The following is a 24,879-nucleotide window of genomic DNA, read 5'->3' as shown; positions in this document are numbered from 1 at the left end:
GTTTCTATTCTAGAAGATGATATGTTGGAGCTGAAGAGATGACTTAGCAGTTAAGAGCACTGACTGTTCTTCCAGAGGACCCAGGCCCAATTCCCAGCACCCACATGGCGGCTCACAACTGTCTGTAACTCAAGTTCCAGGGGATCTGACACCTTCACATCAATGCACATAAAATAAATTTAAATAAGCTATTTTTTAAAAGATGATGTATGGTATGTCCTAAAAATTGACTGTGGTAGCAACTACACAACTCTGTGAACCTACTAGGACCATGTTGTCTGATATAAGAGTCATATCTCAATAAAGCAATTATCCAAAAGTAGAAAAGGGAAAACACTTCCACAGGGGTGTGTGTGTGTGTGTGTGTGTGTGTGTGTGTGTGTGTGTGTGTGTGTGTGTGTGTGTGCAGTGTGCTCACCTATCCGAGCGTGTGTGCAGGCCAGAGGTCAATTTTGAGCATCCTCCTCCCACACTCTTCGCCTTACGTTTTAGACAAGGTTTCTCACTGAACCTAGGTAGGCTAGTTGGCCGCTGAGCCCTAGGGATCTGCCTGTCTCTGTCCTACAGTGCTGGCATTACAGGCACGTGTGTCACTGCACCCAGCTTCTTTGTGGGTGCTAGGGTCTTGAACTCAGGTCCTCAGGCTTGCATGGCAGGCACTCAGCTCACTGAGCCATCTCCCTAGCCCCGTTAAAGGGTTCTTGATTCCATTACAGCATCCTCTCAGCCTAATTCATCCAGATTCCAAGCCAGACCCACGGTCTCCTGGGTACTGTCCTGAGCTGGTTCCATGCTGGATGCTCCCCCTGTCCCTCATCTGGTGTGATCAGGGACCACATGACACACACCAAGCTTGGAGAAAACCTGTACGAGGCCTCAGTAGTCCTCGTGTGTAGTTCAGCAGCACTAGCTGATTCACAGTAAGCAGCAAGAGCTCACAGTAGGTGTGGCTATCAGAGCAAGGAAGAATCCTGGCTCTAGGAAGATGCAGCTGCTTCCCCAGGTGCTTTAACACCAAGGCTGGAAGGAAGCAATATCTAAAACACCCTGCTCTCTGCCCAGCTTGCTGGCCTCAGCACACCATGGTGGGCAGTAAAAATCACCCAACCCAGCAGTGAAACTGGGAAGGCCGTCCACTCCTGTGTGTGCGGCACAGGGAAAGTGGACAATGAAACTGGGAAGGCCGTCCACCCCCGTGTGTGCGGCACAGGGAAAGTGGACAATGAAACTGAAAAGGGTGTCCACCCCCGTGTGTGCGGCACAGGGAAAGTGGACAATGAAACTGAAAAGGGTGTCCACCCCCGTGTGTGCGGCACAGGGAAAGCGCACTGAGAAGCCATAGCCTGTTCCCACCCTGGACAGCCTGTACTGAGGGGAAACTGCTCAGTTTCTCCCACTGGAGCATGGCCCAGCCTTCTTTCATTGACCCCACTGTCCCTTTCCCTCATCCCAGCTTACACTTCCCCTTTTCTAAAACACATTCTAGGTGCCTGGAAGCACAGCTCCCCACACAGCACTGGAGACCTTTATGCCAGTTTCTTGTGTGTCCGGTTCTCTACTCCATTCCCAGAACCACGCTCTCCAAATACCCACCATCCAGCTTCCCTTGTTAAGCTGCAAGCATGAATGACATCGGGAATGGGGTAGTGTCTCAGTGAAGCTACGCTGCTCATCAGTTTCATCCAGAAAAGAAGCACTCAGCACCTACTGTGTGCTAGGCTCTGCCCTAGACACTTAGTCAGACAAAATCAAACAAGCCACTGTGCAGCTCTGGTCCCCAGGGCCTCCAGGCTGAGGAGAAACAATATTACAAATGCATGGGGTGCTGGGAGACCCCCTGGAGAGCTGGGCACAGCCTTGGGGACTCAAGAAAAAGCACTGAGCTGGGGAAGAGGCCAGTCCATCTCCTGCTACTCCAAGAGAATTGCCGAGACTGGGTAACTTATAAAGAAATGAAACTGCCAGGCATGGTGGCCCATGCAGGGAATGCCAGCACATGAGAGGTACAGACAAGAGAATTAGTTCAGCCTGGACTACATGAGACCCCGTCTCAAAGAATAAAACTAGATCAACAAATAAATGAAGTTTACTTTGGTTGCAGCTTCTGGGAGCTGGAAGCCTGCAGGCACAACCCCAGCTTCTGGTGAGTACTTCTGCCTGGGCAAGTCCTTGCTTTAGGACAACCAGTCGCCTGGCAACTAACCCATTCCCATGAGACAAGTGTTAATACCTCTTAATGACTTCATCACCTTCCTGGGACCCTGGGTCTCAATGCTCACAGTAGGTGTGGCTACTGTAGCTGGTACCACAGTGGTACCAGCTTTTAAAATGAGTTTCTGTAGGAGCACACTATACTTACATCGTAAGAGGTTTCCAGAGTTGCGGCACTGGAGTGGAGGAGAGGGTTACAAGTAGCAAGGAGACCGCAGGCAAAGGAGCTGGGCTGGGTGGCAGAAGGCTGCAGCCAAGGAAGCAAGGGAGGAGAATGCTGAGTCCCAGTGTGAGGATGAGAGACTGATGGAGACAGAAGGAGCAGGGTGGTCCATAAAGCCATAGAGGTCAAGAGCCAGCTGGAGGGATTCTTAGGTAGAGAGCACGCCATAGTTTGGGGTTGGAAAGGAGCCAAGATGTCGGGAGCATGTGGTAGGAAACAGGGAGTTGGGGAAACTCCAAGCTGGGGGACAGGCACGCTGGTGGGGAGAAAATTTGGGAAGCAAAATGCTGGAAAGGGGCCCTAAAAGGAAAGAAGATATGGAAGGCAGAAAGGGCTCCTGGAAGGTGGAGACACTCCACACCAAAGGCTCTGGAGGCTGCAGACCCCTGGGATGGATGCTGTAGAATGACTCCAAGAAGCCAGAGTTGAAAAGGGACTGAGGCAGTACACAGGGGACTCAACCACTTACGTCGGGACAGTCATAGGAGCTCGGGGGCATTTGATGCAGAAGCATAGCAGCTTTGAAAAAGGAAGGGAACAAAAATGCTAGAAGTCAATGGTTTTTGTCTTATGTTTAGTTCGCTACCAGGCATAAGCGCTTAGGAAAATCTAAGTCACTCACTCTCTCTCTGTCTCTGTCTCTCCTTTCTCTCATGAATGCATGCATGCATGCACACACACAAAACTTGTCTTAAAATACAGAGTGACAAGAACAAAATAATGCCAGGTCACATCTTTGTAGCTCCGCCCACCCTCATCTCTCTGCCCCTTCCTAACCTGTGCCCACAAGGGACCTGCTTCTGTGTCCCAGCCAAATCTAGGACGTCATTTGCTCCCAGGTCCCCCTGGAGAAGAGGGCTGCCAAGTTAGCTGGAGGAGAGTCCTGTGCTGGGGCCAGGGCAGTCTGCCAGGCCTTGCATCTGGTTAGGCCTCCCCCTGATCCTAGTCCCTCATCAGACAGAGGCTCGAGGTAAGAGGGCACGAGGCCAGCTCTCTTCCACCAGTGCTTCGCAAAGTCACGTCATATAAGCCTTCCCTGGGGGAGGGTGGTCCCCTCCCTCTGACCTCACCCTGCTTCACTTGGCCAGAGCCCACCCCTCTCGCTCACTCCCAGGCTCTTGCAGGCAAAGGCATGAACTATACATTTTAGGCCTCCCAGGCTGCACTTCAGGTCCTGGAGAAGAAACTCCTTCTCCCGGCCCTTGCTGTAGAGATGCCAGCTGTGCTGCAATGGGCACTGGGGACGAAGCACTCAGCCAAAACACAAACTGCTAAATGCAGTCTCTCTCCACCATTATCACAGGGGTTAGGGCTGGGGAAGAAAAACAGGGATGCCCAATGGGCAATGCAAATTATATATGCTAAATCCAGCTTTGTCTCGTATTTGGTATAGGGTCTTAGATGGAGTATCCAATTCCTCTGAGCGTTCCACACCTATAGAATCAAAGTATCAAGAGGACATGACTTAGATGGTTTGAGTAAGGATTACAATATATATATATATATATATATATATATGTATATATATATATATATATATATATATATTGTATGTTTGTATTTGGTTTTTCACGACAGGTTTCTCTGTGTAGCCTTGGCTGTCCTGGAACTCACTCTGTAAACCAGGCTGTCCTGGAACTCACAGAGATCCACCTGCCTCTGCCTCGCCTCCTGAGTGTTGGGATTAAAGGCATGTGCCACCAACTCCTGGCTACAAAAATATTTTTAAATACGCTATTATATTGCATGAGGTTATGATGTGTGATTAAACGCACATGCCACAGCACACATGTAGAGGTCGGAGGGCAACTTCGTGCAGTCGGGTCTGTCCTTCCACCTTTATACAGGTTCCAGGCTTCAAACTCAAGTCACCATGCTTACTCAGCAAGTACCTTCAATTGCTTGATGGCTCTTCAATGAAGAGGAAATGAGAAAATGACCGCAAAACACTTATTTTATGCCTAGCCCATATGAAACACCCTAACCGTGGCTCTTTCCCCTTATTTCCTGGGAATTCTCTGTTGTACCTGTGGCCGTGCTAAGGGAGGTTTGGTCTCCACTATCCCATTTGCTGCCAGCAGGGGATCTGGACAGACCTTCAACCATAACCTGACCTTTACAATGTTCTGACACAGTTGAGGGCAGCCAGTCACGGGGCATTCCAAGACATCTGAGGAAGGGTAGGAACCACCGTAGTAGCTCCTTGTCCCTGGCTATCCGTGGGGGGGGGGGGCTGCCCCCAGTCATGAAGCCCCTGTATCCACACACAGACGCCTGCGAGTGCTTTCCCTATGCAACAGAAGATGCTGAAGCTCCAAAAGGGTTCCAAGCTTGCCCAAGGTCACATGATTGAAACAGCCCAGCTCGCATTACAACCCTAGTGAAATCGTTCTTTCCCACCTTGTGGCAAAACCTTACACCATGAGTCATTGTGGGGACTTGGTGGTAGCCCAAGGAGTGAGGGGGGCGGGGCTGGGGGCAGTGACAGATGTGTTGAGCTGAGGGAAAGGACAGGAGGCAGGGCCACACCTCAGGAGGCACAGCCAAGCCAAATCAGTCACCTTGGGACCCACACCCCAAGCTCCACCACAGAGTACTCCCTCAGGCTGGCCCCACCAGCTGGTGGACACTCCCTGCCTCTAAAAGGAAGCACATGGCTCACAGAGCTATTCTGGAAGCTTGATGCCCTATGGCATGTGCCCTACATGGCACTCCCTGGTGACCTCTTTCTGTTAGCTCTTCGAAACCAGCTGCCTTGTTTCCAGAGAAACCTCCAGAAGATGGAGAAGCAGCCAGTTGGCAGAGACATCAGGAATGGAGTCTATTCTGTCAGTGGCTTTGGGGCTCCATTTAAAATAGGAAACTAGGGATAGAGCAGAGCTGGGAAGTCACTAACAGAGTGTCCCCAGCTTCTAATGCCCTCTGCTCTTACAGGAAGGTTATAATAGGCCAGAGCCCCTGCTTCAGGCAACTCACCCCCAGCTCAGAGGCTGGAACAAATGAATGAGAGAAGGAGACTTGGAGTCAGGGGTTAAGGTTCACTACCAGCTCTAGCCCCACAAGGTCTGAAACTGTGGCCGAGCGTTAAGCAAACATTGGGCAAGTCTGGGATCAGACTGGTAATATGGAGGACAATGCCATCCTTGCCTCTAGGCCTGGGCACACTGCTGTGCACTCTGCATTCCACATGAGTGGACTCTCAACAGAGGGATCCAGGGACCAGATGTTTAAGTGCCAACTACAAAGAGGCAGCACTGGCCAATCAAACACAAGAACTAGGCTCTAGACTCCCTGTGTCTCCTATAAATGTGAACAGGACAACTCAAATATTTTGAGTCACAGACAGAGCACAGGCCCAGGGCACACACCTTTAGTTCATAGGGACACACTTAGCTTAGTTCTCAGTGAAGTTGAGAACAAGGTTGTTCCTGATTAAAACAGTGGTATATCACAAACTAACTTTTCAAAACATAAAGGAAATTTCTATATAAAAGAAACATTCAGGGGGCTGGAGAGATGGCTCAGTGGTTAAGAGCAGTGGCTGCTCTTCAAGAGCACCCGGGTTCTATTCCCAGCACCCACATGGCAGCTCACAACTGTCTGTAACTCCAGTTCCAGGGGATCTGGTATCCTTATACCAATGCATATAAAATAAAGTTAAATAAAGTATTTTTTTAAAAGAATCATTCAAAAGTGTTTCAGGAGATAACGGGTGCTCTTGTAAGCTTAACAAATCCCACATGGACTTGCTTTGCACACCTAGAATTTTAAACAATTCAGTTCATGAAGGTGCCCACATTTGCTCAACGTAGCCTTATACAAGCTGGGCTCCCTGAAGGGCATTTCAACCCCAAGGACATAGCCCTGAATCACAGTCTTTGCAAGTGAGGCTATTTCTGCTCAGAGAAGTTCCACAGCTTACATAAGGTCACAGACATGGATCCAGAGTTGTCTGTGGACTCCAAACCTGTTCTTTCCACCATGCCAGGCTGCCTCTCGGCAACCTTAAGGAAGGTTTTACAGCCTCATCTGAGCCCAGAACCCCAACACAGGACTCAAGCATGCTCTCCCGCTCCTCCTGCAATCAGACAGCTTCAAACACACAAGAGACTGTGACAGACCATGATGGAACCTGACAGCAAGACAGTGTGAGTAGAGCCAGCTCCCTAGCCCAATTCCTTCAGGTCACCTGAGCACCATTCAGGACCCAACAGATGCCCAGACCAGAAGCCCAGCTACAGAGAAATGGTAAGGGATAAATCCATAATTGAATACTAGCAAAGCAAACCCTGCCTATATCTAGGAGCAGAGAACATTCTATACTTTAACTACGTACAGAATTATGTCAACAGTAACGGGAAACTGAGTCATCTCTCCACCTTCTCTCTCCCACCCTGGCCTTTGCCAGATGTCCCCTCACCCTGAACACTGCCTACTTCCAGTACTGCAAGTGTGCAGAGCTTCCTCTACCCCTACTTAGGGATCACTTCCTTCCTTCCGGTCAGTTCCTGCTCTGTTTATGACATGGTCCCCTTCTGAAATGCAGTGGCACAAGCTGGTCCAACCAGTCAGTCTGCTCCCTCTCCCAAGCTTTGGTTCACCTGTGTCTACAGCATCCGAAACTGCATCCGGTACACACTAGATGTTTCAAAAATGCTTGTGGATGAATGACAGGCGGTCAAATTCGATGCTGTCGAAGGCATACTTTCACAAGGTCAGCAAGGGATGGGGGCACTGCTTAGAGGGGTCTGTGGTCTTGTGAAGGGGTATCTTCACCATGAGCAGAAACGGAACAGAGAAACCAACAGTCAAGGGATAAATCTAGCCTTCCTCACCAGGATATCCCATGGCTAATGTGTCATCCTGACAGGGTCAAACCCATCACCATGACCACATCTAATCAGTTAGCCAAGGAGTCAGCACAGAGGCCGAGCAGGAGGGTGATGTCACCTCCTCAGAGCCAAGAGAACTAAGTCCAAGTCATCAGTTGTGGCACCAAGGCCGTGTGTTTGGGACAGTGATGAAGATTGGTCCCATTCTGACGCAGTTCCTGCTGTTCTCTAGGCACCACTTCTTCCCCCAACCCAGGGGGGAAGCTGGCTCCTTCCCCCCTCCCTTCTCACCACCCCTCAGGGCCTTCCCACCATAACCAAGCTGGTAAAACAATCTGTCACGGTCTCACACCAAGAGAATGTATTTTGGCACTGGGAAGGCCCAGCCCCACCACCCCTGAGCTGTACAGAGCTATGAAAACTATAACCTCTGAGTCTTGATCCTGTGTTTATAAAACAAATCTCATGGGAGCGCTGTGAGAATTAAAGGGGGTTACGTAACAAGGCACAAAGCTTATAGCTGGCACACAGCATGCTCAGGGTACCCCCACTTCTGCCAGTCCCTCTCAAGAATTCTCTTAGAATTTGTGGTACCCAGTTCTACCAGGTCCAGTAAATTATTTGTCCTTGGGAGGTAGTCTTCTCTTTACAATTAAGACTGAGGTTTAAGAAGGCAGGGGGCATGGGACTGGAGAGATGGCTCAGCAGTTAAGGGCACTGGCTGCTCTTCAGAGAACCCAGGTTTGATTCCCAGCCCCTACATGGCCGCTCACAACCATCTATAACTTCAGATCCAGGGGATCTGATGCCAGCTGGGCACTTCATGCATGCTGTGCACAGACATACATGCCAGTCAAACACCTATACACATGAAAATACATATTTTCACAAAGAGGAGGCACAGGTGCAGGAGGTGGTGCCGCTGACAGAGCAGGATGGCTGACTGGCTGGATCTTGCACAGAATGCTAAAATGTCACAGGACCTAGGTCTGAATTCTTGCTCTGCCACTTCTCATCTTTCTGACTAAGGGGAATATCCCCATGGCAGTAACAGCCCTTGGCTCACTCACGGGAGGATCCATGAAGATGTAGGTGATTGGGGCTCTGCGCAGCTCCTAGGCATGCTCCGAGCTGAAGAACCTGGTTGTCACCTTACATCACAGGGCATTGGCACATCCTCAGGGAGCAAGGATGTGGCAGTCTTTGTAACGAGATGCAGTGGTCCTCCACTTGTGCATTTTGGATAACAGAGCTGATGCACATGAAGCCAGGATTGGCAGGAGGGAAGGATCCTGCCAAGGAGAAAACTAGCAAGCAAGGGCCAGGTCCTCAACCATCCTGAAGAACAAGAACCTGTTCTCCATACCTGGGAGCTCTTCCCTGTGACTCAGGGACAACACTCTCACATTTCAGGTCTGGTGAGCGATTTTACGGCCACTCCTCAAACAGCTTCCCCCAGCCCATTAAAACAGTCAGGCCAGCAGCTCAGAACTTTCAAGTGCCCCTCACTGGGATGGCCCTCAGATAACCTAGCCTGAGTTTTTAGTAAAAGCAAAATGATTTCTACGTCTCTCTCTGATGAGCGGCAGGCTATCCCCTGCCCCGGCCCTGCGTAACGGGTGATGAGAGTAGGTGGAAGGGCCAGAAGAGACTCCCCAGGTAGTCCACTTCAGAGTTAGGGCTCCTCTGGCTCAGTGCTGCCTGGGTACCAAGGGCTCTGCCATAGCCATCGGCTCCACGGTCAAGGGTCCACAGTCCTCTCAGAGTCAGATAAGGAGTCTCTTCTGTGTGTGAATCTGCCTTTCAGGAGTTGGCATTGAAAGATCACTTCTATTCTGGATTTCCTGTCCCCTCCTCCTAAACTCCCAGGCAGACCCCTGCATGAGCCAGTTGAGATGTGTGATTTCCCAGGTGAGAGAGAATGCCGTGGCTTCTGCAGCCACACATAGGATGTACACATGCATTCTTCCTTAACGGAGCCGCTGGCCCGGCTGTCCTGACAGCTTTTCCCTCTTTGAAGTCTCCACTGGGTCTCTTGCCCACTGAGAAGGAAGTTCCAAGCAGCCCGACTCTTATTTTCTTAACATGGTGGAAATATTTGGCCTTTCCCATAATGTTTAGTTTTCCTGATACAATACATAGACAGCACTTTTTTTTTCATGGTAGGTTTTCAAGGGACTGTTTATTGAAAGGCGATCAGTAAGATACCACATACTGCCAGAGAAGGCCAGCCCTGCAGATGGATGGGAGACAAACAGATGAGCCATCTCCAGTGTGTGCTCCTAATCCACTTATAGGACATACGAGGGCATCTGATCCCTTCTTAATGGGTGTGATTTATGGCATATCTCTTAAATTAAAGGGGCTTTGTGAGTCACCCTTCTCAGACTTCCTACCCCAAAAAGCAATAAATGAGACTAAAACGAACAGTTTTTAAGGGAAGGGCAGGAGGTAATGCCTCTTTTTAAAATAAAGATTTTGTTTATTTTTTTAACGGTCTGGTCCTAGCCTTTGAAGATGATGGATAACATGTAATCTGTGTCAACCACCCAGTAAGTATTTACTGAGCGTCTGCTAAGTGAAAAGCTCTGTGGAGCAACGTGGGGGTGGGGTACAGATGGAGGTGGGCAGGGAGAGGGCTCTAAAGCTGCCTGTCCGCAGCTCACAGTGTAATTGGAGAACTCAGGCAAACACATAACACACACAGAACACCAGCTCTAACACCATGTTTAAGCCTTGATGAAACACAGCAAAATAAAATCGAGGACAGGAGCCAGAGAGGTGGCTCAGTGGTTAAGAACACTTGCTGCTCTTCCAGAGAACATGAGCAAAGTTCCCAGCACCCATGGCCTTAGCTTCCAACCACCTGTAACTCCAGCCCTCGGAGATTTGATGCCCTCTCCCTCCTTGCCTCAAAACACATAGCATACTTTCACACAGACACATACATATGATTTAAATCGATTGAAGGGCTGGAGAGATGACTCAGGGAGTAAAGACTGCTTGCTGCTTTTGCAGCAGAGGACACAGGTTCAGTTCCAGGGCCCACTTGATGGCTCACAGCCATCTCTAATCCCAGGCCCAGAGGATCCAACACCTTCTTCTTCCAACACCCTAGGGCCACCAGCTATGCTCATAGTACACAAACATATATGCAGGCAAAATACTCATACACATAAAATAAAGATAAATCTCTTAAAAATAAACATAAAAACAGTTTAAAACAATAAAAAATAAAAGCAAGGACAAAAAAAAAGGCCAATAAAAGTCGATTTCAGCAATATCAGATGTCACAGAACAGTTATGACAGACTCTGGTCCAGGACACTGGCAGCATTCTTTTTCCTGTAATTATCCCCAGCACATAAACCCAGTTGATTTCCACCTGCAAGCAAGGTCACAATGTAAAGACTGCTAAATGCCAAAGCTGGCTCCCTAAGTGGAGGCACTAGCTATCAGGGAGGGCTGGAGTCCTACCCTTACCCCTGCAAAGCCAGGGGAGCAGCTCCTCTCATGCCCTGTCCTGGGGCAGTCTACAGAAATGGCCAGAGAGGCTCCCAGGCACGGAGGAGATAAGAAGGGCTTAGTTCAGATGAAGGGAGAAAACAAAGGAGGTTTAGTTTTGAAAAGCTGGCTGTGTTCTTCAGATAATGGAAGGTTTTAGGTTTCTGGTCCCATTAGTGAGACCTGGGTGGAAAATTATAAAAAGGACTTTCATGGCTGGCAAGGGAGATGGGGTGGGAAGGAAGGAGAGGAAGGGATTAGGCTTTACTATCTCATCCAGCGGAGGGTGGACTGACTTATGGGGAGGACCGCCAGCAGTCTGGAGGGTCTTTGGGTGGTTACCAAAGGGGCTGAGCATATAGCGAGGTGGGAAGCCTTACACATAAACTGTGGAGCCATCTATAAGGCACCACGTGGCAGTACTAAACGGAGTCATTTGGTAGCAATCCTACCCCTAGGTCTACGTTCTAGGGAAATCTGCGGAGTTCGCACGGGCTCCAGTGTGCATGGATGCTTGCCACCACAATATCTGCATTAGAGAGCCTTGGAGGCAACCCAAGTGTCCATCAAAGGGAGAGAACATAAGATGGGGTACATATGGGTACAGAATGCTATAAAGCAGTCAAAAGCAATGAAACAGATGCAAGAAGAAGATGCAAAAAGATCTTACAACCATAGCATCAGGTAAAAAAAGGAAGCGACCAAACAGAAGCAACCCTACAATACCACACAGCCTGTTTTCTATCGACACATGGGCTTAGATTAAACAAATCAGCTCGGACACTAAAGAGGAAGGCTGGAGGAGGAAGGGTCGGGTTAAAGGAAAAAATATAAAGGATGAGGGTTCTGCAATGACCATAATATGAAAAAACCTGTAAAACAAGATTAATTTATCTAGCTGCACCTGACGATGGAAAAGCCAGCATGTGACCAACAAGCACATCAGGCAGGGCCACGAGTCAGGCAGGGTCAGCAAATATTGACAAGTGTTCTGCTCAAGGATAAGCAAAGCCCTTGTCCTAGAAGAGCTCTGTGTCTATTAGCCTGGGGCTTAAGTGCAAGACCCTGTCTGTCCTTTCTTCATATGGCGCCCCTACAAATACCACATGTGGAGGAGGCCAGGGTGCCTCAGAGGACTCTGGAAGAGACACTGGAATGGTGTCTTAAAGGGACAGGGCAGGTAAAGCACACACTCCAGACAGTGGAAATAGCTTAGCATAAGTACAGGGGGGAGGGAGAGGGAGGGAGAGAGGGGGGATGGGAGGGAGTGTAACTAAAAGGTGCTTGCCCTGGTCTATGGGTGTGTCCTGAAGAAGCTAGGCTGCTAAACCACCTAGAATGAGTGATGGGAGAGGGGTATGGAATGGGAGCAGAGAGCAGAGAGTGGAGAGTGGCGGGGCAGAGTTTCCTGGCAACCATGGCCAGAACTTCAATACTAGGTTCTACTCCGAAGCCAGGCACCAAGCTGGCCCAGGGTCAGAGCAGGCAAGCCCCAATGCAACACTGCTTCCCAGCTCCCCAGAGATCCCAGGACCACTCGTGCAACCACACCACTTATGAACTGTGAGGCAAGCGAGACACTGCGTTTCCATATGCTGAAGGAAGTTCTGCCAGTTTTGTGTTACTCGCAGCTGAATGCCTCCTAAAGGATATGCCAGCTTTGTGCTGGCCCAGAGCCAACTGGAGGAAAAACAAACAGCCCAACTTCGAACTAGAGAAACCCGAAGCACTTGTGGACTTCCCCCTCAGCTGCCCCAAGAGAGAAGCCCCATGTCCCATAACCCTGCGGCTTAAGGGAAGAGAGTCCAACCAAAACCATGGGGACTTTGACCAGAACTTAGAAAGGGGTCTGGGGAGCTGGGCAATATTAAAAACAAATAAAGATGCTTTTTGTCTCTTTCCCCACCCCCTACCGGAAAGAAGGTCCCTGGAGGGACAGATCAGTGGAGGCTTTGTACAGTTTCCACCCCTCCCCACCGCCAGCGCTGATGGGGCCAGAGGAAGTACTGGGAATAAACTGAAAACCAGGACCTGCGCTTCAGAGAGACCCAAGCTTCAGTGTGCTGCTGAAGAAGGGGCAGTGTTTCACAGGGCAGGGAGAGCTAGCTCTGGTGTAGCCTGAGCTCACAACCAAGTGCTGGGCCTGCTAGAGTCATTGCTAAGATCTGTGTCCCAAGGAATGAACCAAGCACCCCCAGCAAGCCATCCAAAGAGGTGACATGGATGAAAATATTTCCTAATGAAAACCAGTCCTAAAAGACCACATGACAGATGGCTGTATTTATATGTGATGTCTAGAAGATACCAGTCCAGAGACAGAAAGTGTGTTAACAGTTGCCAGGGGCTGGGGACCAATGGTGTGCGTGCGTGCGTGTGTGTGTGTGTGCGTGTGTGTGTGTGTGTGTGTGTGTGTGTGTGTGTGTGTGTGTGTGTGTTTATCATGACATATTCTGCAATTGATTATCACAGTGCAGTTATGTAACACTGTGACTATTATAAATTATTGAACTGTACAGATTTCACGGGCCAGTTGTGCATTATAGGAATTATAGCTCAAGAAAGCTGGTCTCAAAGCTGGGGTAGGGTGGGGGTGGCTAATATCACTGCCATGGGCTAGCCTTTGCCATGGCTCACAGTTCAGTGAGGACACCAGCACGTGCTGTCTACTGTGCTTCACTGCTGATTTGTTCTCTCCTCAGGCTGGCCTCGAACTCACAGAGAACTGCCTGCCTCTCCCTCCTGAGTGCTAGTATTAAAAGTCCCTCACTTTTTAGAGTCAGGGTATATTAGTTGGGTTCTATTGCTTTGATAAACACCATGACCAAAAACAACTTGGGGAGGGAAAGACTTATTTCGTCCTACAGCTTATTGTCCATCATGAAGGGAAGGCTTTTGTAAGGCAGGACCCACAGACAGGTGGATCTCTGTGAGTTTGAGGCCAGCCTGGTCTACAGAGCCAGTTTCAGGACAGGCTCCAAAGCTATAGAGAAACCTTGTCTCGAAAAAGCAAGGGGAAAAAGGGGGGGGGGGGCAGAGGTCATGGAGAAACATTGTTTATTGCCTTGTTCCCCCTGGCTTGTTCAACTTGCTTTTTTAATTTTTACTTATGTGGGGCTTTTGTTGTTGTTGTTGTTGTTGTTTTATTTTGAGGTGGGGTTTCTCTGTGTTGCCTTGGCTGTACTGGAACTCACTCTGTAGACCAAGCTGGCCTCCATCTCCCAAGTGCTGGGATTAAAGGCATGCACCACCACCATGGCTAACTTGCTATTTTAGACATCTTGGAACTATCTGCCCAGGGTTAGTACCACGCATAGAGGGCTTGACCCTTCCACATGGATCATTCATCAAGAACACACTCCCACAGACCTGCCTACAGGCCAAGCTGATAGAGGAAGTACATCTTTAATTGAGATTCCCTCTTCCCAGGTGACCCTTGCTGTGTCAGGTTGACAAATATACTAACAGGTATGGTCCCCCTATCCAAGGCAGCTGAAGCTGGCCATGAACTTCTGACCCTGTTTTCTCTGTCACCAGGTAGTGAGATTACAGTCGTGTAGCCTGCACCACCACACCCGCCAAGCTACCGCTATCATTTCTAGGCCACCCACCAACTGTATCTATGGGCCTGTGCTTTTCAGTATAGCTGGCTGTCCTGAAACTCAGCCTGTAGACCAGGCTGGCCTTGAACTCAGATCTGCCTTCCTCTACCTTCTGAGTGCTGGAATTAAAGGTGTGTGCAGGGGCTGGGCCTGTGCTTTTAGCCCCATTTTAGAAACTGAGATTCAGTGGGATTAAACAATTTGCCCCAAATCACATGGCTGGTTATGGTCTCTCGATTCAAAGGCCGTGCCACTCATGACTAGGGGACTAGGCCACCATGTCCCAGCTACACACTAAGAGTACCCGGACTGGTCTCTAATCACAGGTTGGCTTTTGAAAATGTATACTGTTCAGACTGTCATGGGTGAGTCCCCTGCTTCCCAGAGCTAGCCTTGGCTAATACTGAATGCATAGTGGGGTAAAGGAGAGCAGAAGTGATCTTTGAAAAGTCTTGGGGACTCAAGCATGGACTGTCAGCTTCTTCAAAGGAGTTGTTCGCAGTCAACAGCACTGATTGGTCAAAGAAGGCTCTCTCCAGGGCACCTGAGCCCTGGACTAATGGCCAGAATGCCCAGGCTGAGTCTCACCTGGGCTGCAGCTTTTGTGGGATCCTCGGCTATTCTATCCAGAGCTCTCACAGGTAGAACAGCAAGGCCACCTCAGAGAGGCCACTTCCGCCTGCCCAGAATTCACAATAACCAAACATTATCTTCCATTTCCTCCAAGAATTCCCACTGAGATGGTCTGTGCCTCTGTCCACCCCCTTCTCCCAGGCTAGAGCACACAGTGGGTGACAAAGGACAAGAGCACATGCAGGAAGGAGGTGACATTTACTCTTGGGCCGACTGCACAAAGTTTCTTACCAACCAGGGTAACACAGGGCCCTTTCCTTGGGCCTCCACAGGCTTGTCTTGCTACCCCCCAGGTCTTCCCTTGCTTCCTCACAGCTCTGGGGTCACACTGTTTTCCTGATTAAGCTAGAAAACATACTTCCAGGTCTGTTGTCTTAGGCAAAAAAAAAAGAGGGACCGTCTTCTGGGCAAGGGACAACCGGAGTGAAGGTTGGTCCGCTCCCCCTCTAGAACCTACCAATTGCATTTCCTTGAACCACTGACATTACCTTCCTGATCCTCGGCTTTCTGACCAGCACAGGACAGTTAAGTGAGATCAGTGTAACCCTGCCTCGCACAAGGAGGAGCTGCAGAGAAGGAACTGGCAAACCCTCTGAGCCCTGTTGGATCCTTAGCCCCATTACAGGAAGTTCTGAGGGAGAAAAGATGACCACAGGAACAAGTCTATGGAGACTGTGGCCCAAGAGCTTTCATGACACACCAACACACAAGGACACAAACACTTGTACAGCTTGTACAGCTCCTGCCTGCATTGGCTACATCCATCCCTGATGAGCTCCTGGAAATGCTGTATCAAATCTTTTCCACTTAGTACATTCTGACTCACCCCAGAAACTGCCTCCCACGACAGCAAAAGACCTGTATGAACCATATTCTTTTCCTCTGTGACACTGCACAAAAGACAGTGTGGCCTGGGGTCCCTAGGCTCAGAGGTTTTTCAGTCCTAGCTCCACCACTTGCTGCCTTAGTTGGGTTCAGACCCTAAGCCATGGACTCAAAGGCATACTAACTCCCGTCCTCTCCCCAATCACCTGCAAGGACACCCCAGGGGGATGACAACATACTATCACCTTCCCCTGGCCATTTCCGAGGTCCATGTCAACCCTACCTGACAAGTAGACAGAACCCTCCTCATGCCTTCCTGCCGGCTACGTGGTTATCACTAAGAGCCTCCTGCATACTTTCATACTTTCGTGCTGTCTGTGGTTCTCAGAGCAAACCTACAGGATAGGCCCAGTCATCATTTATCTGCAGAAACCAGAGTGAACAAGGTAAAGCCCTGACTTCCAGGCAGACAGCTAGGAAAAGGGGCTGGCTCCCTCACCTGCCGGTCACCCGCCCACCACAGAGCATGTCAAGGGCTCCAGCCATCTGCCTTTGTCACAGACACCATGTGACCCTCTCAAGTGTTCTAAATATATCCCCATCAGGCCCAGGGGGCCCCAACTTCCACCTGCTGTGCCTCCTTGAAGATGGCAGGACTACACCTTAGCTCTTGCTTCATTTTCTTATCTCACCTTCCCAACAAGGTCATGGCAGAGGTTCTGTCCCAAGCCCCTTCTGAAGAAGAGGGAAGTGAAGCACAGAGTGACTAAGGGACTTCCCCAAGACCACACAGCGGAAATGATAGAGCTGAAGTCTAAGCTGGCAGTCTGGGTCCAAAGCCATAAATTCCTGTTCTCCAATTTCTCTCTGGAACACAGTGTCATTCTCTTTTCCTATCTATCACAGAGCAGCAACCTTGGGCATTAAAAATGGAACAGCCTTCTCTTGTAGAACAAAAACTGGCAAAAGCTGATATGTGTATGTGTAAGTGTGTAACTTGCACTATGACGTGACAACCTGTGACAGGTTGCATTACCTGCTTGTACAAAGGATGCTGAGGCTCAGTTACACTGTCTGTTCATGGTCACCAGGTAAGTAAGTGGCCAAGACTAGAGCTGATTGGATACCAGGCTGTACCCTATTGATGGCGGCCTCATCCTCGGACAGAAAGCTGTGGTGCCAGTGAGTGGCGATCTGGCCTGGGAGGGAGCAGGCCAGTGCACACCCGCTAGGTAGGCTGTGCAGTGCGGGGCCAACTGTTCCAAACCCAATGCTACTGAACCCAAAGGAGGCAAGGCAAGGCAAGGGCCTAAGGCTGTTGATAGACTGGCCTTAGCAATGGTGGAGCCAACAACAGCAACAGCTGCTGTTTATTTTGGGGCCCAAGGACTAGTTAAGACCTGTTTAGTTCCAAAGATAAACTGAGCAGGGTAGGATGTCAGCTGCTGTCTCCCAAGGAAAGCGCGGCCCCAGCCACCTGCTGGCCTTCCTCCTTAGACCTTGGTGTCAAAAGTATCTTGCTAGACACCCTCCACCAACAGGGTCCCCTCCCTGACTTGTAAATGGCCCAGGAAGACAACCTCACACAACAAAGCCGCCCCCTGCAGTGTGGCATCCCCATAACAAATGGGTTTTTCCTGCCTAGGGTCGGGAGGTGCTGGCCGCCTGTGGCTTTTGTCCTCTTCCCCTGAGACTTGTAATGCCCCTCTTTCAGCCAACTTAGGCGCGCTTGTGTGTAGTAGGGTGTGTGTAGTAGCCTGGCTAGTAGGATTCTCTAGAAGGCTAGGGAGAAAGTCCCTAGAGGTGTCCCTGGCAGGCTTTAGTCCTCACTCTACTTCTTCCTGGTTGTGGCCATTGATTGGTAAATCAATCTTTCCTTGCTTCTGGTCCCTTGGTAGCAAGCACAGCAAGGACCGTGCTGGTCTTTTCTCACAGGGCTGTGGGAAGAACTAAATATGTCGGGTGCTTAGGGAAAGTGGGGTTACACCAGATGGGCTGTCATCGGTACTGTTATGTCTATTACTTAGCCCCCTGGAAGACAGTTTCCCTGGTCATCACACGTAGTATTTAGGTTCTCAGGAGTGAAAGAACAGAGATACCTGGTTCTCGGGTTATAATTCTGTCTGCTCCTAGGAGTATGGATGTTTTGTGGGCTGATCTTCACATCACTGACAACTACACTGGGAGGAATGTGTGTCTTAACACCCAAACAAGCAGCTTCCACAGCTGTGGCAAAAGAAGAGTGGGCTGAAAGAAAAGATTTCCATAGGGCAAAACCTCCATCCACAGGTTCACCACACTGATCCAGGGCCCATCGTGACCTGACCCTCTGCAAGGTTGAGAGGAACTCGAAAGACGCCAGACTGCTGTGGTCACTCCTAGCTCAACAACCTTCATTGCAGCACCTCAGACACACAGTAGGTTTAGGGTCAACTTTCAGCAGATAAATCTCCCTTCAGAGTGCAATACTTTTGTGGCTCTGAGGTCCCTAACCTGCTGCTGGAGACTGTCTGCCCAGAGGGTCTTCCTAGGGCGTCAGGATCAAACCTCAAGTAGTGACTGTTCACCCTGAGTCTTCAGCAAGTCATCAGGAAGCCCTCACGGCAGAGCAGAGCCCACCACTCTCAGGATGGGAGGGACTGAGGCTCCATCCTGTTCTCTTAGACAGGCCACTCTGAACACCCCAGCCTCTTCCTTGGAAAGGGCAGCTATACTTCACCCTCAGGGTGTTAGCCCTTGCTGGCCCCTCCCCATCAACTACTCTCTCCCAAATGCCCACATGCCTCAGTGCCTCAACTTTCAAGTCCTATCCAAAAGTCACCCCCACGGAGGGCCATCCCTGGACCCTCTCTAAAGTCACCCCCATGGAGGGCTATCCCTGGACCCTCTCTAAAGTCACCCCCACGGAGGACCATCCCTGGACCCTCTCTAAAGTCACCCCCATGGAGGGCTATCCCTGGACCCTCTCTAAAGTCACCCCCACGGAGGGCTATCCCTGGACCCTCTCTAAAGTCACCCCCACGGAGGGCTATCCCTGGACCCTCTCTAAAGTCACCCCCATGGAGGAGCATCCCTGGACCCTCTCTAAAGTCACCCCCACGGAGGACCATCCCTGGACCCTCTCTAAAGTCACCCCCACGGAGGGCCATCCCTGGATCCTCTCTAAAGTCACCCCCTTGGAGGGCTATCCCTGGACCCTCTCTAAAGTCACCCCCATGGAGGGCCATCCCTGGACCCTCTCTAAAGTCACCCCCATGGAGGGCCATCCCTGCCACCTTCTAAACAGTAGCACAGCACTGCCCTCCAATGCCAGACTTCCCAGCATGTCTCACTCCAGCTTTCTCCGCAGTAGTTATTCCCACCTATCATATAATAATATGTTTTCATCTATTTGGTTGTACATTGTTTCCCTTTTCCATCCAGTGTATAATATGATTTTATCTATTTGGTTTGCGCATTGTTTCCCTTCTCGCACCGGAGTATCCATTGCACAGGGCAAGGCTTCCCACCCGCCCCGCTGTGCTCACAGAGCCTGGATCAGAGCAAACATCCAAATACTGAACAAGAGAATGACTATGCTAAAAGCTGAACAACCTAAGTCCATAAAAAAAAAAAAAAAACTAACCCTCATAGGAAATATTTTAAGATGTGAAGTCAGGGAAGCTTCCAGGAGTAGCAAAAACTGAACAAAATCATGAGGCACAATAATGATGGAAACAGCAGCAACTACTGAACATCTGATTGCCACGGAGAACAGCGAGGGGGTCGCTTCCTCATGGGAGACAAGTGATCTTTCACATTAGTGGTACGTCAGATAGCCTGCATACCAGATATTTACTTTGTGATTTATAACGATAGCAAAATTACAGTTACAAAGTAGCAATGAAAATAAATTTATGGCTGGGGGTCACCACAGCATGAAGAACTGTACTAAAGGGTTACAACATCAGGAAGGTTGAGAACTACTCACATAGAGTCACAAATATGTGAGGTGGGTATTACGCTTTTTTCTTATCATTTTTGACAGAAACCGAGGCCCAGGGGGTTGAAGAAAGGTGAACAGTGAAGCAAACAAGAGTCCAGGCCCACAACCGTAACTATTTCCAAGGCCAAGCCTCAGCCCGTGTGGCAGAGGTCACCAATGCCCCGCCTACATTCTCTTGCCCAACACTCTGGAGGTCACTCTAGTTCCCATGGTCCAGGTTTCCCTGAGCAAAGCATCAAGATGAAAGTGCCAGGGACTTAAACTGTCCCCTGATCCCAACCACAACGCCATGATAGTTGTCATCTCTAAAGAGAGGATAAAGAGCACCTGGCAGCTGGATTCAAAAGTGGCTCTGAACAATAAATAAAAATATGAACTGTTTTGAAGTTTATCTCAACTACCCGGTGAACCACACTCACTATGTGAGCGGAGCAGCTCAGAGGAGGTCAGAGGGGACAGGTGAGCTACAGTGTCACCCGACCCTGCAAATTCTGTCTGAGACCCATGTGATGAGTTCCTTGGTTTCTGGCTTCCTAGGAAGCTATCAGAGGGGGCATCTTCAAAGCCATGGGACACACACACACACTGCAGGGCTCATCACTTTGTTCTGCACCTACCAGGACCACACAGTAGGGAGGAAATGCCCCTGGGAACACCCCAAGGAACAGCCACAAGGACCTGAACAAAAAGATTGCAGAGAAAGATGAGAAAGGCCGCGTGTGTGTGTGTGTGTGTGTGTGTGTGTGTGTGTGTGTGTGTGTGTGTGTGTGTGTGTGTGTGTGTGAGACACTCTCTGTAGCAGCCCACTGTCCAGGGCACTCCACCAGCTCTCTGGTACACAGAAGAAAAGCCACGTCTCTGTTACTGCAGAGATCTGGGTTTAAACCTTGACTGCCACCACTTAACTACTAGGGACAGAAGCAAGATGCCGAATGTCTCAGCAATGGCCAGAGGGCCTCCTGGACAGAAGAACCCCTAGCCCGGTGGCTGCACTTGGTAGGGCCTCCTCTGTGAGTTTTCTCTTGACTCAGTGCACCAAGCCTGGGAGCTACCACCCTCAGAAACCACAGTGGGAAATGAAGCTGTTGAGCTTAGTTGCCAATGAGATGACTAATGTAAATAATTAATCCCGGCTTGAAACCAAAGCTCAGACATTGTTCTACAGTAGAGTTTAATTTTGTGTGAGAAGGATCGGTAGGCCAACCCACTGACGTTAAATTAGCAGAAACCTCTAGGCAGCCATCTTGGCATGCCCCGATCTCATCAGTAAGAGCTGGTGTCCCTGCCAGAGCCAGTCTGAAGGCACATCCGTGGTCCCTGCCTGGGAGGTGGAATTCAGGAGAGCTTCCCTCTCTGAGCCTCACAGCCAGCCCTGTGCCAGGCAGCTAGGCCTCCTCCTCTGCTGTCACACAGAGAAATTCTCCCACACAGGCAAGTCCCTTAAAATAGCTTTTTGGGCTTCAGCCACCAGGAAACAGAGTAAAGCTGGATCGGAGTTGGGCCTACCCTGAAAGTTTACAAAGAGACTACTTCAAAGAACAGGGACAACCTCTATTCACACACAACTCCTAGGTAGGCAAAACTGTGAGGCAGTGTTCCCAATAGGGGGCATGTTCCACAGAAGGACAGAATGTTGGGCAGCCTACGTCCCATGACCCCAGGGCTGGGGCAGCCCTGGAGAGGGTCCAAGTGTGTGAAGTACAGTGGCAGGATGAGACCAGGCACTAGGGGAAGGGACAAGCTGCTCCACTGACAACAGCCAACTCCACTCTCTAAGCTGCAGCCCTCAGGCCAATGGCATTAGGAAGGCAACTCTGAGGGCTGACCTGAGGCCGCTGATTATCAATCAGAGGCCTGGAGGTGCCTGGCAGTAAAGACCTGGTAGCTGTGCCGTGAATGACGGTGACGTGACACAGGTCAAAATCTCCCTCAGCTGAGGAGATTATTGGACGGTGCTCTACTACACAGTGCACAATAAAGGGGAAAGACTCAAACCAGCCCACAGCCCCTCTGTTCCTTACCCCACCTAGGATGCAAGCTCACATCCACCACCCCTTCCTCCCTGGGGCTGTGGTCAGATCTGATAAGAGTGATCAATTTCCGCCAGGTCTGAAGGTCACCCGTGTTTTGGGGATCCCGGCGATGGATCAGATGCCCTCACTCGCTTAGTGCACGCTGCCTACAATGCACACAGAGGAAAGTTCTCTGGCCTCATCCCACGTGTACCTCCGCCCAGGCTTGGGGAGGGTGGTTTCCTTACTGGACAAAGGGAAGTGACAACAAGAGGCCAAAGAAAGCCCAGTGGAGGGGCAGAAACACAGCTGTTTCCTCTTCGCTAACTCAACCACCTGGTGTCACTTCCTCCCTCAGGTAACAGCGGGAGGCATGGAAAGAAGAAAGCAGTCCCACAGGTTGGGCTCTAGAAGACACCGTCACTGAGGACCCAGAGTGTCCCCAGGATAGCTCTGGCATGAACCTTCTCAGGAAGGAGCTGGTTAGTCAAGTGAGCCTTTCTGAGAAAGTCCCCAGGCGCCCAGAAGAGCTCTTCTGGTCATATCACCTGTGCTAAATTATTAGGATAAAAGCTGGGGAAATGAGGGTGCCCCTCACACATTCTGAGGAGCTCATCTCTCACACTTGCCCCTTCCTTCTGCAAGACAAGCCCAAAGGCAGCAGTCATTTCTAGGTAGGCAAGTGGACTTGTGAAAGGGAAGGTGACCCATGCAAAGTCTCACAGCTTGAGAAGGCAAGCCGCCAGGCTGCAGAGTGAATGTCCTTGGGGCCATCCAAGCTTTCTGGGGGTGAAACATGTCATTTGGAGACTACACAATCTCTGTGGGGACAAGGTGGGTTTTGGAGCCCTGAGACCTAGTTTGGTGCTTCAGCTGGAGTCAGTCCTGGAACTCGCTCTGTAGACCAGGCTGGCCTCGAACTCACAAAGATCTCCTGCCTCTGTCTAGGGCAGTTATGTCCTCCGAGGTGTCTAGGGAGTCCTGCAGCCTCCCTGAGCCTGCTCATCGTCCCTCAACTGTACAGTGTGGACGCTGGCAGCAGCTTTACACTGTGTGGAACTGTCTGGAGACTATCCCTAAACACACAGATTACACACCCCACCATCACCACCCAGGCCTAGGGGACGAGGAGGAAGACCCGGCAGAAAGAATGCTACTGAGGCATGAGGAGGAGTGCTGTGAACCGCTCTCTTCCGGATGTGTAGGGCCTTTGCCCTCATAGCAGTTGGGGTGACCTGAACAAGATAAACCACTTGGCATTCCAACATGGATGGGGGAGGGGGCTCATGAGATCTCGCCCCCAGCTGAGACACTAGTGACTGTCGATACCCGCTGGGGAAGTAAGAGGCAATTTTCTTAGGTGTGACCCTCAGTGAGTTATGGAAGGAAAGAAAGGAGGACGTGAAAGTAGGGTGGGGCTGTGGGGGCACACTCTGGCAGGCAGTGGGAGAGGATGGGGGGACTGATTCCAATACACTGTCTACCCGTATGAAACTGTCCAAGAAGCGGTTCTAAATGTTTTTAAAAGAGAAGGAAGTCCTTCTGAACATTAGCTGTTATTTCTATCAGGACAATCCCCTATGGAATCAGGCTAGCGGATACATAGGCTTATGGCAGGGAATCAAATTAATGAATCAGGAGTACGAAGCACTGTATATCAGAAGGGTGGATGGTTCAGACCAGCACTGGGACTCCAGAGACAATCTATCTGGGCTCCCACCAAGCGCTTTAGAACCAGGCCCTGACTCTACGCCGCAGGCCTGCTTTTTTTTCTTGCCACAGACAGTGTGGGTGGAGACCATTGCTCTACAATGCTGCTGCCTCTGACCTGCAGCCGCCCAGCCCCCCACTGTCGAGACCTGAGCAGCCACTGCCTCAACCTGGATGCCCCCCATCCCCGCCCCTGAGCATGAGTGCGATAAACTTTTATGTGACAGTCTGGTCACTGGGAGGAAGGGCTATGAACAAGAGGTGCTGGGATCCAGCTGACTCAAAATCAAAATCCATAGTAACCTAGAAGTGCTGACCATGGTAGCAAGAGCAACTTGCTACAACTCTACACCCAGTTGGCCTTCCCTCCCTCCCTCCCTCTCTCTTCCTTCAAAGTGTGTGCTGTACATCCGTGTTCATACAATTGAATGTGGGAGGCAGAGGTCAACCTCCAGTGTTGCTTCTTAGATGCCATCCACTTTTTAAAAAATTACATTTTAGTGTGTGTGGGTGTGTGGGTGTATACACATCTCTCTGTGTGTGTGTGTGTGTGTCTGTGTGTGTGTGTGTGTGTAGGTGGGTGTATACACATCTCTCTCTCCCTCTCTCTCTCTCTCTCTCTCTCTGTGTGTGTGTGTGTGTGTGTAGGTGGGTGTATACACCTCTCTCTCTCTCTCTCTCTCTCTCTCTCTCTCTCTCTCTCTCTCCCCTCTGTGTGTGTGTGTGTACACATATGCGCATGCACTCAGGTATAAGTCAGAGACAACTTTCAGGAAATCAGGTTTCTCCTTCCACCATATGTGTCCCAGGGATCAAAATTAGGCAGACAGACTTGGCAACAGGTATCTTGACCTGCAGAGCCCACCCCCTTACAACAAAGTCTATCGTTGTCCTCAGAAAACCCCCGAGTTGGCTAGATTAGTGGACTAGCAAACCCAAGTCCTGTGTCTCCCCTCCCCAGCGCTTGGTGCATTCTAGTCAGTTCTGGGGGTTGAATTCAGGTCTTGGTGTTTACACTTTCCCGACGCTCTCCCTTACCCTGCAACCAGCGCTGAGTACCCAACCTCAGTGACCTTATTCTGTCCCCATCCCTTGGGAGAACAAGGTTCTGAGGTGTCTGCCTGCCGAGTTCAGAATCCCCTTGGCTGTCATCTGAGGACCTTGGCACCTGGCCCTGACCTTCGCCACAGGCTCCTTCTCCTCATCCACATTCATCTTAGCCTCAGTGCAAATGTGCCCTGCATGTTCCTCCAGAAGGGCATCGCTTGCTTTCCCCTTTCCCTGGAATGTCTTTGGGTCCAGCCAATCCTCACCATTCCCAAACCCCATGAAGTCTGCCTCCTCCA

The 24,879-nt window shown here is 50.3% G+C and overlaps 1 protein-coding gene across 6 annotated transcripts in view; it reads right to left on the bottom strand.

Annotated features, from left to right (window-relative positions):
* The window catches only part of Sh3pxd2a (SH3 and PX domains 2A), a 205,923-nt gene that overhangs the window by 173,883 nt on the left and 7,161 nt on the right, over nucleotides 1-24,879 (bottom strand). The gene's annotated exons all lie outside the window — the stretch shown is intronic.

Source organism: Cricetulus griseus, chromosome 3, assembly GCF_003668045.3.
Source record: "Cricetulus griseus strain 17A/GY chromosome 3, alternate assembly CriGri-PICRH-1.0, whole genome shotgun sequence".
NCBI classification, from domain to species: domain Eukaryota; kingdom Metazoa; phylum Chordata; class Mammalia; order Rodentia; family Cricetidae; genus Cricetulus; species Cricetulus griseus.
Note: the sequence above shows the minus strand (reverse complement) of the source record. Positions and strands in the feature narration are given on the sequence as shown.